The sequence below is a fragment of the Somniosus microcephalus genome, chromosome 6 (assembly GCF_052327205.1).
Source record: "Somniosus microcephalus isolate GS21.2 chromosome 6, FLI_Smic_1.0, whole genome shotgun sequence".
NCBI classification, from domain to species: domain Eukaryota; kingdom Metazoa; phylum Chordata; class Chondrichthyes; order Squaliformes; family Somniosidae; genus Somniosus; species Somniosus microcephalus.
In genome coordinates, this window is record NC_140992.1 from 129,581,553 (window position 1) to 129,599,669 (window position 18,117).

Consider the following 18,117-nt stretch of genomic DNA (forward strand, 5'->3'; position numbering starts at 1 on the left):
CATTTGCAAGTACGCCTGGGCTAGATCAATTTTGGTGAAGCGTTTACCTCCAGATAGCGAGGCGAAAATATCCTCAATTCCTGGAAGTGGATATTGTACCGTGTGAAGGACTGGGTTCACTGTCCTCTTAAAATACCCACAGATGCGGACCTGCTTTGTTTCCCCAGGCGTATTACTCAACATCCTCTTCATTACAGGAACGATGGGTGTAGCCCACTCGCTCCAATCTACTTTGGACAGTACTCCTGAACGTTCCAACCCTTCCAGCTCTGCTTCGACGGCTGGTCTGATTGCATAAGGCGCTGGTCTGATTGCATAAGGCACTGGTCTGGCCTTCAGAAACTTTGGGCTTGCATTATCCTCTATTTTAATTGTTGCTGTTATTCCTTTTAGTGTTCCTAGTCCCTCCTGGAACACTTCTTTTGCGTCAGTTAGTATTTTTGACAGTCGTCCAGGTGTGACGTCGTCATCCTTTTTGGCCTCAACCTTCAGTGCCTGTATGGAATGCCAATCTAATTGTATCTTCCGGATCCATTCACGTCTTAGCAGTGGTGGTCCTCCATCTGGCAATACATATAAGTCCATTTTAGGTACTTCCTGGCCTTTGTATATCACTTTCACCCTTATTTTTCCTTTGGGGTAGACTTTTTGGCCCGTGTACGTCTTCAAGACAATCTCTGTAGCTTTCAAGGGTATATGTGAAAATAGCCGCTTGTAGTCCCTTTGGTTTATGACTGTTAGGGCTGATCCTGTGTCCAATTCCATTTTCATTTGGACTCCGTCTATCTTGAGTGTAACCCAGATAGTCTGGTCATCCTCCATTTTGGTTACCTTATGTAGTTTCAGACAACCCAGCTCCTTGCTTCCGGAGTCTGTGTCACTTTTCTGTTCGTCTGAACTACTGTCCATCACCTTGTGTACCTTTTTGTACTTCTCCTGTGGAGATTTCTTGCTGTTGGTTTTCTTCCCAGACCTGCAGACTCTTGCTATGTGTCCTGCTTTTCCACACTGTCTGCACACTTGGTCCTTGAACCAACAATCCTTCTGGTCGTGTGTTGTTCTGCCGCAGCGATAACACTTATCTGTTCCATAGGACATTTCATTGGTGCCATATTCTTGCGGTCTCCGTTGTATCTCTGCAGCGCCCCTTGCGGCTGCTTCGTGTGGTACTGCCATACTGAAAGCCTTGTCCAGCGTAAGATCCTTTTCTGATAGAAGCCGTTTCTGTGTTCCTTCAATTTGAAGCCCACACACAAACTTGTCCCTTAACGTATCTGCTAGTCTCACTCCAAACTGGCAGTGTTTCGATAGCTTGCGCAGTTCCGTTAAGTACTCAGCATTGCTTTCGTCTTTGAGTTGGTTCCTTTTATGGTACTTAAATCGTTCTGCTATCAGCAGCGGTGTGGGGTTTAAGTGGTCCTGTAGGATTTCTACTATGCTTTCGACATTCTTATTCACAGGCTTCTCTGGGGTTATTAGGTTTCACAGTAACTCATAAGTTTTTGCATCCATGGAATTTAACAAAACCAGTGCTTTCCTAGCATCTGGCACTTCATTCGCCCTGCAGTACACCTCAATACGTTCCACATATGTCGCCCAATCTTCGACTTCTTTGTCGAACGTAGAGATACTGCCACTCTTCGGCATCCCTGGGTGTGATTTAACTGTCAAAAATGGCGTCTCCCGCGCTTTCCCTTCTTCTCCGCTGGCACAAAATGGCGTCTCCCGCGCTTTCCTTTCTTCCCTCGCCCTTCTTCTCCGCTGCGGCTTCTAGAAATGGCGTCTCCCGCGCTCTTCCTTCTTCTCCGCGGCTCAATGGTGTCTCCCACGCTCTCCCTTCTTCTCCCCATGGAAACTGTTCAGCCCTTGAGCCCTGGCTGCGTCTGCGTGGTTTTTTTTCTGTGCACCTTTCCCAATTCCGCCGCTCGGTCCTGAACCCGGCTGCTGCTTTACCCTCTCTCTCTCCATTTTGTTTTTCCTCGACGCCGCTCGGTTTTCAACCCCCGGCTGCGCCCTGTGCACTTCACCCTCTATCTTACCCCGTCAACGCTGCTCGGCTTTCTCTCTGCCGTCGGTCGGCTCCAGCCGCTGCTGTCCGGGAAGGGTCTGCGCTATACCTGGTACCTGTCGTCAGTCTGTTGCTGATCGTCGTGGCTGGGGAACCAAGCCCGGCTCTCCACAGCCTCCCCTGCGATGTTCACTCTCTGCCGGACGACTGGGCAGTTGCTCGTGGTCGACGCCCGTGTTTCTGGCCTCGACTTTCTTCCACCGCCCTCCCGGAGCGAATCCGCGAAGGGAAATGCAGAGTTGCAGGTAGATTCGAATCGACACTCGTCGCCACTTTTAGATCCGTGATTCTGAGAGTATGATGTTTTTCAATAACCACACGGATGCTGTAACTTAACAATCAACAGGTATTTACTGGAGTAGGGTAGTCGCAAGACTTGGGGTACAGAGGCATGCTCAAGGCTTATATACATGTGTGGTCACTGCCGGTACTACAGTATACAGGAGCTGTAAAAGTAGTTCTCTCTTAAAGGTACATACACTACACACCCCTTTTGACTCGGGGTGGTAGTACGCTGTGCGAATGTGACGGATGCCCTTGCTCTCAAGGTAAGTGGAGAGTTCCGAAGACACCATTTGGGTGCCATTGCCTGTGGTGATGGCATTTGGATGCCCCCAGCGGGAGAAGAGGGACACAAGGATATCAGTGATGACCCGAGAGGTGACGGAGCCCACGGCAGTGACCTCTGGCCATTTTGAGTGCAGGTCGTAGGTCACCACTAGGAACTGTTGATGGTGGGGGACACCTTGGATCTCCCCGCAGACGTCCAGCTGCAGGTGCTCCCAGGGCTGAGAGGGCCTGGCAAGGGGTTGCGGGGTGGGGGAGCTTGGTGGCCAGTCTTGCCACTTACAAGGCAGGCTGCACAGTCCTTGACCAGGGCCTCGATTTCCCTGTTGATACCCGGCCACCACACTAGGTCTCGGCATCGTTATTTGAGCTTCACTATGCCCAAGTGGCCCTCATGCGCCATGGATAAAACACGCGCACGAAGGGCACTTGGGACCACAGTGCAGAGCCTACGTGCAACACAGGAGTCATTCCAGCAGGAGAGCTCCTCTTTAACTCTGGAGTAGGCAGACAGTTCCTCAGGCACCTTGCGAGGCCAGCCATCTCTGATGAAGGTGCACAGCTGGGAGAGGGCCGGATCCTGTTCAGAGGCCTCTTTGAGCTCCTGGAGAGAGACTGTGGTTTGGAGAGGTGTGTGCAGCATCTGGACGATATCCTGTTCCACTTGTTCAGACCCGACGAGTGGGGCTGGTGCAGAGACAGTGCGGGAGAGCAGATCTACAACAACATTGTCATGTCCTGGTGTGAACTGGAGACTGAAATTGTATTGGCGGAGGCGGTCAGACCAGCAGTGTAAACGCAGTGGTCTGTGGCCCGTGCCAGATGTAGACAGCAGGGCAGTGAGAGCCTGGTGATCAGTTCGCAGGGTGAAGGCACGGCCATACGTGTACAGGTGCCACCGCTCACATGCCCAGACGCACGCCAGCGCCTCACGCTCGCCTACTGAGTACTTCTGTTCGGTGGGCTAAGGGCTCGGGAGGCAAAGGCGATTGGTTTCTCCACTCCATTCTGTATCTGCGATAACACCGCCCCCACAGTTGCAGCGGACGCATCGCAGGTGACGAGGGTGGGGCTGGCGACGTCAAAGTGAGCCAACATTGGAGGCGACGTGAGCTGCGATTTGAGGAGGCGAACAGCTTCCGTACAGGCTTGTGACCACACCCAGGGCTCATCCTTTCACAGGAGCTGGCGCAGTGGGGCTGTGGTGGCTGAGTACTGGGGCAAAAACTTCAGGTAGTACCCAGTCATGCCAAGGAAGGAGGCAACCTGTGCAGCAGAGCTGGGTTCTGGGATGCTGTGAATGGCATCCACGTTTGACTGGAGTGGGGATATACTGTCAGCCGACAACCGAAACCCCACTAATTCGATCTCTGAAACAGCAAAGACACACTTTTCGCCATTCAGTGTGAGCTTGTGTTTTGCTAGGGCTGTGAAAACCCTGTGAAGGCATTCGTCGTGAGTGGAGGTCGAGGGCCCATGCACGACGATGTCATCCAGGTAGATGGCCACCCCAGGAATGCCCGCGAGCACAGAGGCCATCACCTTTTGGAAGCAGCTGGGTGCAGAGCTAAGTCCAAATGGCATCCTGGTGTACCGAAAGACGCCAGCATGTGTCACAAAAGCAGTGATGTCCCTGCCGCTGGGGTGGAGGGGAACCTATAGATAGCCCTGTCGAAGGTCCAGTTTCGAGAACAGGATGGATCCATAGAACTGCGCTGTGAGTTCCTCTGACGTGGGCAGTGGATACTTGTCAGGGATGACGGCCTTATTCACTGCTCAAAGATCGACACAGACGCGTAGACCACCTGACTTTTTCGTTGCGACCACCAGGTTGGAGACCCATGGGGAGGCATCAACTGGTTCGATGATGCCGGCTTCCAGTAGCTGTTTTAGTTCAGCTGTGACCCCGTCACGGAGAGCAAGCGGGATGCGGCGCAGTGGCTGAATGACAGGGGTAACGGTGGAGTCAACCATGGGCTGGTGGGTGAAGGCAGCCAGGCAGCCCAGACCCTCGAAGAGTGCTGGCCATGTTTGGCGCCACGGTGAGGCGACGTGCAGAATCGCAGACCCGCCGGTGTCCAAAAGAGAAAAACCCAGGTCAGTGAAAAGATCCAGTCCCATCAGGTTAGCTCCTTGGCGTGCCACATGAAAACAAAAATCTGGCAAAACTTTTGTTCCATAGCATACTGTGAGGTTGACTGAGCCCACTAGTCCAATTTTCGAATTACCATACCCGCAAAGGGTAGTGGAGGGCGCAGAGAGTGGCAGGGAGCTAAAAAGCATTTGAATGTGTCCACATTCAGCAGTGAGACGCTGGCACCGGTATCCAACAACAGCGGGATGCACACATCATTCAGGTTAATTGTGCATGATTTGAAAGCCACTACTGGCCCAGAGCTCACGTTGTGAATTATAGTGCTTGAGGACTGAGAGTGTTCATTTGTGGCAACCGGGGCAGAGCGGCAGACATTGGCAAAGTGATTTTGTTTTCCACAATTGCGACAGGCTTGGCCGTGCGTGGGGCAATTCTGCGCTCTGGTAGCATGTGAACGAGATCCGCAGTTTCCACACTGTTGCCGCGGTAGCGCGCGTTGCTGCCGTTGCGCGAGCATTACCGTGTCAGAGCTGTCGGGGCCGAGGGCGCTGTCACTGGGTGTGTGTGCTAGTTTCGCTGCACATTCGGCTGCAGACTCCACTTGAAAAACAATGTTGACTGCCTGTGACAACGACAGATCGTCGGACTCGAGTAACAGTCTTTCACGCACTCTCACGTTGTTTGTGTGCTCTATTAGTTGATCACGCACCATCTCATCTTGTAATGCACCGAACTTGCACGAGCTAGCTAACCCCCTCAAATTAGCCACGTATTGATGCACTGACTCACCGAGGAGTTGGTGACGCTGTTTAAAAATGAATCGCCGCAGGAGGGCACTTTGTGGGGCAGAGAAGTGTGTGCTTAACAGAGCCACAGCCTCATCATATGTTTGGATTGAGTCTGCTGTGCATAATGTCCCAAGAACACGCTGGCCCTCCGCTCCCAAGCAATGGGATAACAGTGCCTTTTTCCGAGCCGTACTCACAGTTTCTAATCCAAGAGCAATGAGGTAGGTTTCAAAGGACTGTAACCAGCGAACCCATGGGATCGGGGGCTCACCGGGTAGTGCAAGGAAGGGAGGAGGTGGTGGAAGCGAAATTTCAGCCATCCCTGTCGCCAAATGTTGCGTTTGCAAAGATAATCCAGAGACCGTCAGTGAGTTCAGTTCATGCTGCTTTTAATATGGCTGCCACACACACACACTCCCAGGCACAAGCAACCGAATACCTATACCCAGTACAATGATAACAGCACTATCAAACTCCATGTGCTCAGGCCAAGGCAATCGAGTACCTATCACCAAATGTCAGACATAACACGGTCGTCTCCGGTGTGGACTCGGTATGAAACGGGGCCCGTCTTTTGAATGACCGTAGCCGGGACCCACCACTCCGGGGTGGTGTAGTTACGCGCGAGGACTGCCCCCCACCACAAAGTGTCATTCTTTGGACCTCTGAGCTCATCTGCCGACTTGATCCTGCTGATTGGCGTGCACCACTACTTCTGTGGACGTTGGCCTCAGCAGGTCAAGGCGTGTCCGTAGCTGCCTTCCCATGAGTAGGTAAGCAGTAGATGCTCCAGTCGTAGCATGAGGCGTGTTTCGGTATTTCAGCAAGAAAGCATTCAGGCACTGCTTTAGGGGAGCATCACTTCTTGCCGCTTTCAATGCGCGTTTCAGCGTTCTGACAAATCGTTCCGCCAATCCATTCGTGGATGGATGTTAAGGCGCGGAGAATGTGTGCTGGATTCCATTGCTCTTGAGGAACTCCTCCATCTCCTGGGATGTGAACTGTGTTCCATTGTCAGTTACGATCTGCTCCGGCAGACCAAATCGCCCGAACATCTCTCTCAGAGTCTCGATGGTTTTCTCCGTAGTGGGAGTAGACATTACTGCAACCTCCGGCCATTTGGAATGGGAGTCCACCGCAACCAGGAACATCGCTCCTTCCACTGGTCCCGCGAAGTCCAGATGGATCCGTTGCCACGGTGTCGCCGGCCATTCCCATGGATGCAGTGGCGCTGCTCTTGGCGTATCCCTGGTTGTCTCGCATGATGGGCATGATTTCGCTTCAACTTCAATTTCATGATCCAGACTGGGCCACCAGAAGTAGCTTCGTGCCATCTCCTTCATCCGGACAATACCACAATGTCCTGAGTGCAGCTCGTTGAGGACATGTTTCCGCAGCTTTGATGGTATGATCACTCGCATGCCCCAAAGGAGGCAGCCTGATGTGACAGACAACTCCTTCCCTCTTGACAGGTAAGGTAGGAGCTCAGGTGGTGCGCCTGACACCCGTGATCCATCTCCTCGCATCACCCGATCCAGCACCTTGGATAGCGTAGGGTCCACTCTGGTCTCTTTCTTGACCTGCCTGGCTGCATCCTGCATGCTGCCAGGGAGGGTATTCCTGTGTGTGGACCAAAGATTGATGCCAGAGGACGATGATCCGTCAGCAAGGTGAATTTCCTTCCGAACAAGTAGTGATGGAACTTTTTGGCCCCGATTTTCGGCTTGTGTGGGAAATGGTCGGATTTCCCCGAATGTGGGGTTTCTGACACACATAAAAATGCGTCAGCCAGCCCCATGCAATTTTCCCTCAATTGGCCAATTAATTCCCAGCATGTGGGAAGCCTTGCTAATTGTCTGAATCGAGCCAGAAATCCCCACAGTATGATGTCATCATTCGTGGTGCTTTCAAGGTCCATGGCAAGCACTGCATCCTCTGAAGGCTTCCAAATGAACCATGCAGAATGGCAGAGGAGCCTGCAGCAGCTGTGGCCAGTGCCAGACCCCGAGCTGCCTTCAAATTTGACGAGGCTTCACTGCAGGCATTATTGGATGGGGTTAGGGCCCACAGGGAGGTCCTCTTCCCTAGGTCAGGGAGGAAGAGGCCTCCCACTGAGACCAATGCTGCATGGATGCAGGTGTCAGCAGATGCCAACTCGCTGGGAGTCACCAGAGGAACCTTGGCATTACATCTGTAACTCCTTCCTTTACTCCCCCACAGTACCATCCAGAGCCCCCGTCCTCACTGTGGAGGAGGAAGAGGCTGTACAGCCAGACTCCACAGAGGAAGCTCCAACCTCTGAGGGTGCAGCGTCAGCAGAAGTAAGCGCACCCAGCACCAGCGCAGACACTCACACCTCGGGGGGACCTTTGGGACATATAGTAGTGTTGTCACCTGGTGTTTCACAGCTGACAAGTGAGCCTCAGCAGGTTCTGGAGACAGGGACAGCAGTGGAGAGTCCTCATCGGAGGGCACAGGGCTCTGCCAGCTCAGCTCAGCTGCGCTGCATCTCGACCCTCTGCCTCTGGGTCCATCCGCAAGAGAAGAGGTGATGGATCTCCATGCACAGATGCAGGAGTCTCTGGCAGGTTTTGTCTCCAGGGTCGCTGCGAGTGTGGAGCGAATGGAGGAGTCCATAGCGACCATGAGCGGAGCCTTTGTGGAGTCATTGGCGCATGAACGCAGCACCATGGAAAGGTTGGCAACCTCCATGGAGGAGATAACTCGCCAGCAAACGGAAAACATGCTGAGTGCTCATAAGAGAATGACATCTCTTGAGGAGCGTTGGCCATCTGTTGAACAGAGAAACCACATCTTCATGGAAGTCTTTCTGAGTAGGACTGCCAGTGCAGAAACGGGTCCCACTGGCCCCCTAAAGCACAGCAAGGTGCTCTCAAGCCACTTCCAAGCGCTGGCCCCTTCTGGCTTGTGCAGCTTCAGGTGAGTGAGCAGCAGCCTGGTGCTCCTGGTAATCATCCTGCTGTTCCTGGTTCTGCTGCTGCCACCTCTGCTGTTGGAGATCCTCTAATGCCAGGAAGGGAAGGTGCCAAAGGCCTCCCATGCTTCTAGCAGATGCCTCGGTTGAGGAGGTCCTGAGTTAGGGTGGTGAGAGGGGCTTCTCAGGAGCTCACACTGAAGAAGTGTGTGAGGCTCCAACTTTCTGCAGCTGCTCCTAAGGCTTCAAATAGTTCCCCCAAGCCTTGATCAACAAGGTCCTGCAGCCTGCAAATGCTGCCTCTTTAAATATCTTCAGCCCTCAGCGACCTGCTGCTGCAAGCAAGCAAGCCAGCTGTTGTCACGCCAGCTCTCATCGGCGGGGTTCCCCGCAGGCGGGTTTCAGGTGGGGAAAGCCCCAAAGTCTCAACGGCACGGGAAAATCGACCTTAACAAGGTGATCATTGGTGATTAGTGTGCCGGCGAGCAGTCCCGCCAGCGGCGGGCGGGACTGAAGCGGGGCACATGGAAACGGCGGTCCAAAAGTCGGACGGGGCGGGGAATCAGGCGGGGGGGGGTCCCGACCCGCTTTTTCCGCGATTTTTGGACCACGGCCGCATGAAAAGCTGCCCGACAGCTGCCCGAAAATCGGGGCCTTTGATTCCAAAGATGATGCCCAAAGCCTCTTTTTCGATCTGCGGGTATTTCACCTCCGCCTTGCTCAGGGACCTTGACATGAATGCAATTGGCTTCTCTTTGCCTGAGGGAAAGATGTGGGACACGACCGCGCCGACGCCATAAGGCGACGTGTCACAAGCCAGCTGAATCTGCAACGATGGGTTAAAGTTCGTCAACACTCTGGGGTCAGTCAAAGCTGCTTTGGCTTTCTTGAATGCAGCTTCGCACTCCTTTGTCCACGCCCAGGCCTTGCCCTGGCACAGCAACTCATGTAATGGCTTCAACAGTGATGCCAGCTGTGGAATAAACTTTCCGTAATAGTTCAGGAGACCTAAGAATGACCGCAGTTGGCCGACATTTGTAGGTGCAGGAGCGTCGGCAATGGCTTTCACTTTCGACGGTGCTGTGTGTAGGCCGTCTGCGTCGATGACATGGCCTAGGTACTCCACTGATGGCTTGAAAAATTCGCATTTGTCCTTGCGAACGCGTAAGCCATATTCTTCAAGTCTTCCCAGTGTCTTCGTCAGGTTCCGCAGATGCTCGTTGTCGTCCTTTCCTGTGACAAGGATATCGTCGCGATAACATTGTACCCCTGGAATGCCGCTTAAGATCTGGTCCATAGCCCTCTGAAACAATGCTGGTGCTGACGTTATACCAAAGGGTAGGCGGCAGTACCTGTAGAGGCCCTTGTGGGTGGTGATGGTGAGGTACTTCTGTGAGTCCTCTTCTACATGCATCTGCAAGTAGGCTTGGCATAGATCAATCTTGCTAAACTTCTGACTGCCTGCTAGACCTGCGAAAAGGTCTTCAATGATGGGGAGGGGGTACTGTTCAGCTGAGAGCATAGGATTCACTGTTACTTTGAAATCTCCACATAAGCGAACCGCTCCGTCACTCTTCATCACTGGTACCACGGGCGTGGCCCACTCACTGTGCGAAACCGGCACCAGGACCCCTATCTTGACCAGACGCTCCAGGTCAGCCTCCACCTTTGGTCTGACGGCGTAGGGAACGTTCCTGGCCTTCAGGAATCGTGGCTGGCTGTCAGGCTTCACCTTGATTTTGACCGTAATCCACTTCATACTCCCCAATTCTCCGTCAAAGACAGCCGCATGCTTTGTCAACACTGCCGCTAGCCCCGCCTCTTCGACTGACACCGCATTCACTTTTTTCCAATCCAGATGAATTTTCTCCAACCATGGCCTGCCCATCAGGGATGGATAGTCACCCTTGACCACGTAAACTGGCAGCATCACGGTTTGTCCATTAAGCTCCACCTTGACCTCCGTCTTACCCAGCATTGGGACTGTTTCCCCAGTGTAGGTCTTTAAGATGAGCTTGGCCAGCGTCAGTGATAGATGGTTCAGTTTTTCTTTGAATAGCTTCTCTGAGATCAAGGAGACAGCGGCCCCCGTATCCAGCTCCATTTTGACCGGTATTCCCTCTAGTAGTGGAGTGACTCCATAGCCTGATGAGCCTCCATTCACCATTAACACATGGAGATTCAGCTCCTCATCAGAGTCTGTGTCACTGTCTTCCTGTTCTTGTTTCACCATGTGTAGGTTTTTCTTTTTAGAACGCCAGTTGGATGTGTTTCCTTGTTTGTTTTTTGTGTGTCTCTGTGTAGGATTGTTTGCTTTGCCCTTTACACACACGTTCAATGTGTCCTTTCTTTTCACATTTCCGACAGGTCAGGTCTTTACACCAGCAGTCAGATGGCTGATGACCTGACCTTCCACATCTGTAACACTCTCTGGCGCCCCTTGCATGCTTATGCGGTGTAGCTGCTACCCTGTGCACTCTTGTGGCAGCCCCCAACAGCTGTGCATCTTTAGCTGCTAACTCCATAGACACAGCGAGCTCCACTGCTGATTTAAGCGTCAGTTTGCCAGTCGTGAGCAAGCGCTTCTGTGTTGCTTCACAACTTAATCCACACACAAACCTATCACGGACAGTGTCATTTAGAGTTTCACCAAACTCACAATGCTCAGTTAGCTTCTTTAGCACTGCAACATATTCGGCTATGGGCTCACCCTCCCCTTGGTTTCGTTTGTGAAACCTGAACCTCTCAGCAATTAGCAGCGGCTTGGGTGCGAAATGTGTTTCCAAAACTTCCACAATCTGATCATATGTCTTAGTGCCGGGCTTATCCGGGTGCATCAAACTCTGTAACAAGCCAAATGTTTTTGTTCCGATCACACTGAGGAACGTCGCCACTTTCACGTCATCTTTAATGCCATTTGCAGTCACGAAAAATCCGAAACGCTCTGTATAAGCACTCCATTGCTCCGCCATTTCATCAAATGGTCCAAACGCTCCGGTTAGCCTAGCCATTTTGTTATCTTTTAATTTATTTTTTTTCTTTACAGTCCTTTTCCTCCACTTTTTTTTTTATTTTTACAGTCCTTTTCCTCCACTTCGTTTCACTGTATCGTTACTCTCCCCCTTCTTATTTGTGTAACACACGAACCGCCACCTTTACGAGGCGATTGCATCAGCACTAAACTGCGGGCGCGCCATTAAGAAAAGACAGGAACTTCTTACTTTAAACATCGCCGATTCCAGTGCAAAGTGATGCGCAAGTCCGTCATCCTCGTCGCCAGTTTTGTTGTGTCTCAAGGGGTTTTATACCCTTACCTATATAACAATTAAGAAGGACTCCAGGGTGGAGAGTTTAGTTAATGGCCATTTTATTTACAATGTGCTTCTTCACTCAATGCACTACATTTCCCATAGTGCATTGCAAATCACCACTACGGTATCCCATGTGAGACAATTCTAATGCACATTAAAAAATACACAACAGCCGTCCACTGCTGCATAAGAGAGGTGACAGACGCTCTATATGCCAGGAGAGGGGACTTCATTGTCTGCTCTCTGACCAGAGAGAAGCAGGCAGAATGGCACATGGCTTTGCCAGGATAGCGGGCTTCCCCATGGTGCAGGGCGCCATTGACTGCATGCAAGTGGCGTTGCGGGCGTCGCATCTAAGTGCTGAGATGTACCGCAACCGCAAAGGTTACCACTCGCTGAATGTGCAGTTGATGTGTGACCATGCTCAGCACACCATAATGGTGAATGCCCGGTATCCTGGCAGAAGTTAAGATGCTTTTATTCTATGCCAGTCTGGTGTTCCCTTTGTCTTTGAGCCACCATGACAAACCAGAGGATGGCTACTGGGAGCAAGGGCTATCAGCTGACCAGCTATCTCATGACTCCGATGCGCAACCCTCGCACACGTGGGCAGCATGCATATTACAAAAGCCATGTCATAGAGTCATGGGCCCCGATTTTCGGCTTGTGTGGGAAATGGTTGGGTTTCCCCAAATGTGGGGTTTCTGACACACATAAAAAAGTGTCACCCAGCTCCACGCAATTTTCCCTCAAGTGGCCAATTAATTCCCAGCATGTGGGAAGCCTTGCTAATTGTCCAATTCGAGTCAGAAGACCCCACAGTATGATGTCATCATTCGTGGTGCTTTCAAGGTCCATAGCAAGCACTGCATCCTCTGAAGGCTTCCAAACGAACCATACAGGATGGCAGAGGAGCCTGCAGATGCTGTGGCCAGTGCCAGACCCCGAGCTGCCTCCAAATTCGACGAGGCTTCACTGCAGGCATTATTGGATGGGGTAAGGGCCCATGGGGAGGACCTCTTCCCTAGGTCAGGGAGGAAGAGGCCTCCCACTGAGACCAATGCTGCATGGATGCAGGTGTCAGCAGATGCCAACTCGCTGGGAGTCACCAGAGGAACCTTGGCATTACATCTGTAACTCCTTCCTTTACTCCCCCACAGTACCATCCAGAGCCCCCGTCCTCAATGTGGAGGAGGAAGAGGCTGTACAGCCAGACTCCACAGAGGAAGCTCCAACCTCTGAGGGTGCAGCGTCAGCAGAAGTAAGCGCACCCAGCACCAGCGCAGACACTCACACCTCGGGGGGACCTTTGGGACATAGAGTAGTGTTGTCACCTGGTGTTTCACAGCTGACAAGTGAGCCTCAGCAAATTCTGGAGACAGGGACAGCAGTGGGGAGTCCTCGTCGGAGGGCGCAGGGCACTGCCAGCTAAGCTCAGCTGCGCTGCATCTCGACCCTCTGCCTCTGGGTCCATCCGCAAGAGAAGAGCTGATGGATCTCCATGCACAGATGCAGGAGTCTCTGGCAGGTTTTGTCCCCAGGGTCGCTGCGAGTGTGGAGCGAATGGAGAAGTCCATAGCAACCATGACCAGAGCCTTTGTGGAGTCATTGGCGCAAGAACGCAGCTCCATGGAAAGGTTGGCAACCTCCATGGAGGAGATAACTCGCCAGGGTACGGAAAACATGGTGAGTGCTCATAAGAGAATGACATCTCTTGAGGAGCGTTGGCCATCTGTTGAACAGAGAAACCACATCTTCATGGAAGTCCTTCTGAGTAGGACTGCCAGTGCAGAAACAGGTCCCACTGGCCCCCTAAAGCGCAGCAAGGTGCTCTCAAGCCACTTCCAAGTGCTGGCCCCTTCTGCATTGTGCAGCTTCAGGTGATTGAGCAGCAGCCTGGTGCTCCTGGTGCTCATCCTGCTGTTCCTGGTTCTGCTGCTGCCACCTCTGCTGTTGGAGATCCTCTAATGCCAGGAAGGGAAGGTACCAAAGGCCTCCCATGCTTCTGGCAGATGCCTCCGTTGAGGGGGCGCTGAGTTAGGGTGGTGAGAGGGGCTTCCCAGGAGCCCACACTGGAGAAGTGTGTGAGCCTCCAACTTTCTACAGCTGTTCCTAAGCCTTCAAAAAGTTCCCCCAAGCCTTGATCAACAAGGTCCTGCAGCCTGCAAATGCTGCCTCTTTAAATCTCTTCAGCCCTCATTGACCTGCAGCTGACAGCAAGCAAGCCAACTGTTTTCACGCCAGCATTCATCAGCGGGGTTCCCCGCAGGCGTGTTTGATGTGGGGAAAGCCCCAAAGTCGCATCAGCCCCAGAAAATCTACCTCAACAAGGAGATAATTGCTCATTACGGCTCCGACGACCAGTCCCGCCAGCGGCGGCCGGGACTGAGGCGGCTCGCGTAGAAATGGCGGTCCGAAAGTCGGACGGGGCGGGGAATCGGGCGGGGGGGGGGTCCCGAAACGCTTTTTCGACGATTTTTGTCCCCCGGCCGCCTGAAAAGCCGCCCGACGGCGGCTAGAAAATCAACCCCATAGAGTCATAACAGCACAGAAGGAGGCCATTTTGCCCATCGAGTCCATGCCAGTTCTCTGTAGAGCAATCCAGTCAGTCCCCTTCCCCCACTCTATCCCCGTAGCCCTGCTAGTTTATTTCCCTCAAGGAGGCGGTGCAACGAAGGTTCACTAGAATAATTCCTGGGATGAGAGGGCTGTCCTGTGATGAGAGATTGTGTAGAATTGGCCTATACTCTCTGAAGTTTAGAAGAATGAGAGGTGATCTCATTGACACATTCAAGATTCTGAAGGGGATTGACAGGGTAGATGCTGAGAGTTTGTTTCCCCTGGCTGGAGTGTCTAGAACTAGGGGGCATAGTCTCAGGATAAGGGGTAGGCCATTTAAGACTGAGATGAGGAAGAATTTCCTTACTCAGAGGGTTGTGAATCTTTGGAATTCTCTGCCCCAGAGGGCTGTGAATGCTGAGTCTTTGAGTATATTCAAGGCTGAGATCGATAGATTTTTGGACTTTCGGGGAATCAAGGGATATGGAGATTGGGCGGGAAAGTGGAGTTGAGGTCAATGATCAGCCTTAATCTTATTGAATGGCGGAGCAGGCTTGAGGGACCATATGGCCTAATCCTGCTGTTACTTCTTATGTTCTTAAGTGCCTATCCAGTCTCCCCTTGAAAGCATTGAGTGTCTCCGCTTCCACCACTTCCATCGGCAGCGAATTCCAGGTCATCAGCACTCGCTGCGTAAAAAAGTTTTTCCTCACATTCCCCCTGTATCTCTTACCCAAAATCTTAAATCTGTGTACCCTGGTCTTTGTACCATCAACTAGTGGGAACAGCCTTTCTCTGTCTAGCCTATCCAAACCAGTCATAATCTTGTACCCCTTTATCAAATCACCCCTCAACCTTCTTTGCTCTAATGAAAACAAATCCAGCTTCTCCATCCTGTCCTTGTAGCTAAGATCTCCCATATCTGGAACCATTCTGGTAAATCTCCTCTGCACCCTCTCAAGGGCCTTCACATCCTTCCTAAAGTGTGGTGACCAGAACTGGACACAATACTCCAGTTGTGGCCTAACCAGTGCTTTATAAAGGTTCAGCATGACTTCTCTACTTTTGTACTCAATACCTCTATTTATGAAGCCCAAGATCCCATATGCTTTGCTAACTGCTCTCTCAATATGTCCCGCCACCTTCATGGACCTATGCACATTAATTCCCAGGTCCCTCTGCCCCTTGTAAGATTCGAAATTTTCAGCAATAATCACGCAAGAAAATCGGGTTAATAAGACAGTTTTATTGACCAAAAGAAGCTTGTACAGAAAAACCTTTGATAAAAGGGCATACAAAATGGCCGCCGGACCTCGTGATCAGTTTCGGGGACCATCTGATTTCTGTTACTGCAAGCCAGACAGGCTTGTGGATTGAGGACAGTAAGCCCGCGAAAGCCAGTATCGGGAAAACGAAACTCAGGGAACTGAGCATACATATTAATTGGATTCTAAGTACAGGACAGTCTTGGGTTACAGGATGAGGCCCATCAAGAAATGGGCGGACAATTGAATGAACACTTAAACCCATTTACTGTACAAAGGAAAACCGTTTGACAGCCATCAAGGGCAATCTCCAGGCCGATCAATATACGAACCGAGTTACGATGCCAAAGTAAAAGACATTATCGGCCCAGGAAGGCCAGTTAAGCTAGCACCGGCTCCCGTTACAAGACAAAACGCCCCTGCAGAGATTTCTGCCCGCCAAAAATATTACAAAGACAGGACTATGATCTGGCGGGAGATAAGACTGTCCCAAAAGGGTATAACTATGGATTTGAAAAGTCCATCGACAGACTGGACGCTACGCTTCACTTCACGCTTCGCTTCGGAACTTCTACGACTCTTCAGTGAAGGCAGCACTTCGGTTTCGGAACGTGGTCGGTGTTTGGCCAGGCAAGCCTCGGCCACGACGGGAAGACGACGAGGGTGGCCCGGGTACTTGTGTCGGGAGATCATCGACGACCCAGGCCGAAGGAGAAGACACCCTCCAGCTCTGTTTCGAAGGATAACAATGACTGCATAAAGAAAGCAATTCGGTATCAGCGTCCCGTCCCGGGGAAGACCCTCAGAAGGACAATCATTATGACTGTATGAAAGGACACTCCAGGCCTAGCACTCCAGTGCCTCAACATCCCATTCGGTAATGGACCTTCCATGTGCAATTCTACAACATCACATCGGTAGCAGAGTCCACATGTGCATCCAGTTCTTCGGCAGCCTTTCAGTAAAGGTAACACAGGTTTAACGGATTTTCATCCATGACGAGCGCTCATCAAGGCTGTATCTGCTGCATCGCGTAAGAAAACAAACTGCGCCAGAAGTTTCCAAATCCACGTGACGACGGAAAGCTGTGCCAAAAAGGCTGCGAACCCTCTTTTTGCGAATCTGAAAGTGGTGAGCATGATCCCGAGTTCCTCAAGTCGAAACTTAGTTTAGGTCTAGGGGAGGGGGTTAAGGGTAATCGTAATGTGTTTCCCCTTTTACGATGTGCCGTGTGTTCCCCATTTCCATAGAGTTAAGTTTATAGATATGTGCATACTTGTAGTTACTTTAATCTGTGCTTATGACATGTATTTTATAATGCTGCAAACTGTTTAATAATAAAAGCATCCATTTGCTATTCAACCTGGTCTATTGAGTTTTTCTCTGCACTACAGTTCCCTGCACCTAAGTCCAAGGTCTAGAACCGTAGGGAAGAGTGGGTCGAACCACTCAAGGGTAATTATTGCACGAAGCCTGGTAGGAGACCAGAACAAGCAAGAGAAACCCCCTAAAGAGATGGCGACCGCGGCCGGACCTTGGCAGCAGGAATGTAGTGTGTTAGATCAAGGTCTGAATAAATGAAATGTGATGGATGAGAGAATAGCGGATTATGTTTTTGGGAAGGTAAACCTTACAAAACAATGGATATCTGACCTATTAAGGGATAGGCGCCCGCTAGACACAGCCATCAAGTGGACAGAAAGCAAAGAGCATAAGAAATCAGCAGAAAAGGCGGTTTGGCTGATGTGCTACAAGAAGCAAGTCCAGCTTTTGGACCAGGTCGTTGTAGCACAGACAGCCCAGATCAAAGGGCTACTAACAGAAGTAGAGGAAAAGGTTGTGGGAGGCCAGAAACTGATTCAATCGCTTAACGCGCTGAATCAGGAACGCCAATCCGTAACTCACCGCCATGAGACCAGGATAGATTACTTGGAGTGTCAGGTCATTGAGGCCAAGGCCAGTGAAGGTAGAATGAGAGAGAGGTGTTTCCGCCTAGCTAAGCAGATAGCGGCACAGGAGGAAAGTTTTTTGGGGGCTAGGGCAGCATATAAGATGGCCATGGAGAATAGGTCTGAGAACACCAACCATAGCGCTTGCCACAGGGAGCTAGAGGGCCTGAGAGCGGCCCTAGCAAAGGCAAACGGCTTGGTGTGTCTCATAAACCCACCAGCGAGCCAGCTACTGTTAGCCAAGGAATCCAAAAGACCGATTCCACAAGAGGCAGTTGGGGTACCAACCCCCGAGCCCTCGGCACCTCCCGCCTATACTGAGTCTTGGACTCCGGGGAAGGAAACGGAGAAGTCAGACACAGAGGTTCTTGAGGTAGAGCAACACGAGGTAGTAGAGTCGGGACCGGCACCGATGTGTCCCACGCGACACCGGAGGCTCGGTCCAGGCGCCAATGATGGCGAGGACGGACCCCTTGTGAACCAGATCATAATGCCCCATAGCGCACGACAGCTAAGGGAAATGATCAGTCACATCCAAAAACTCTCCGAGTCAGGAGATCCCTCCGTCCATTTTAGGGAC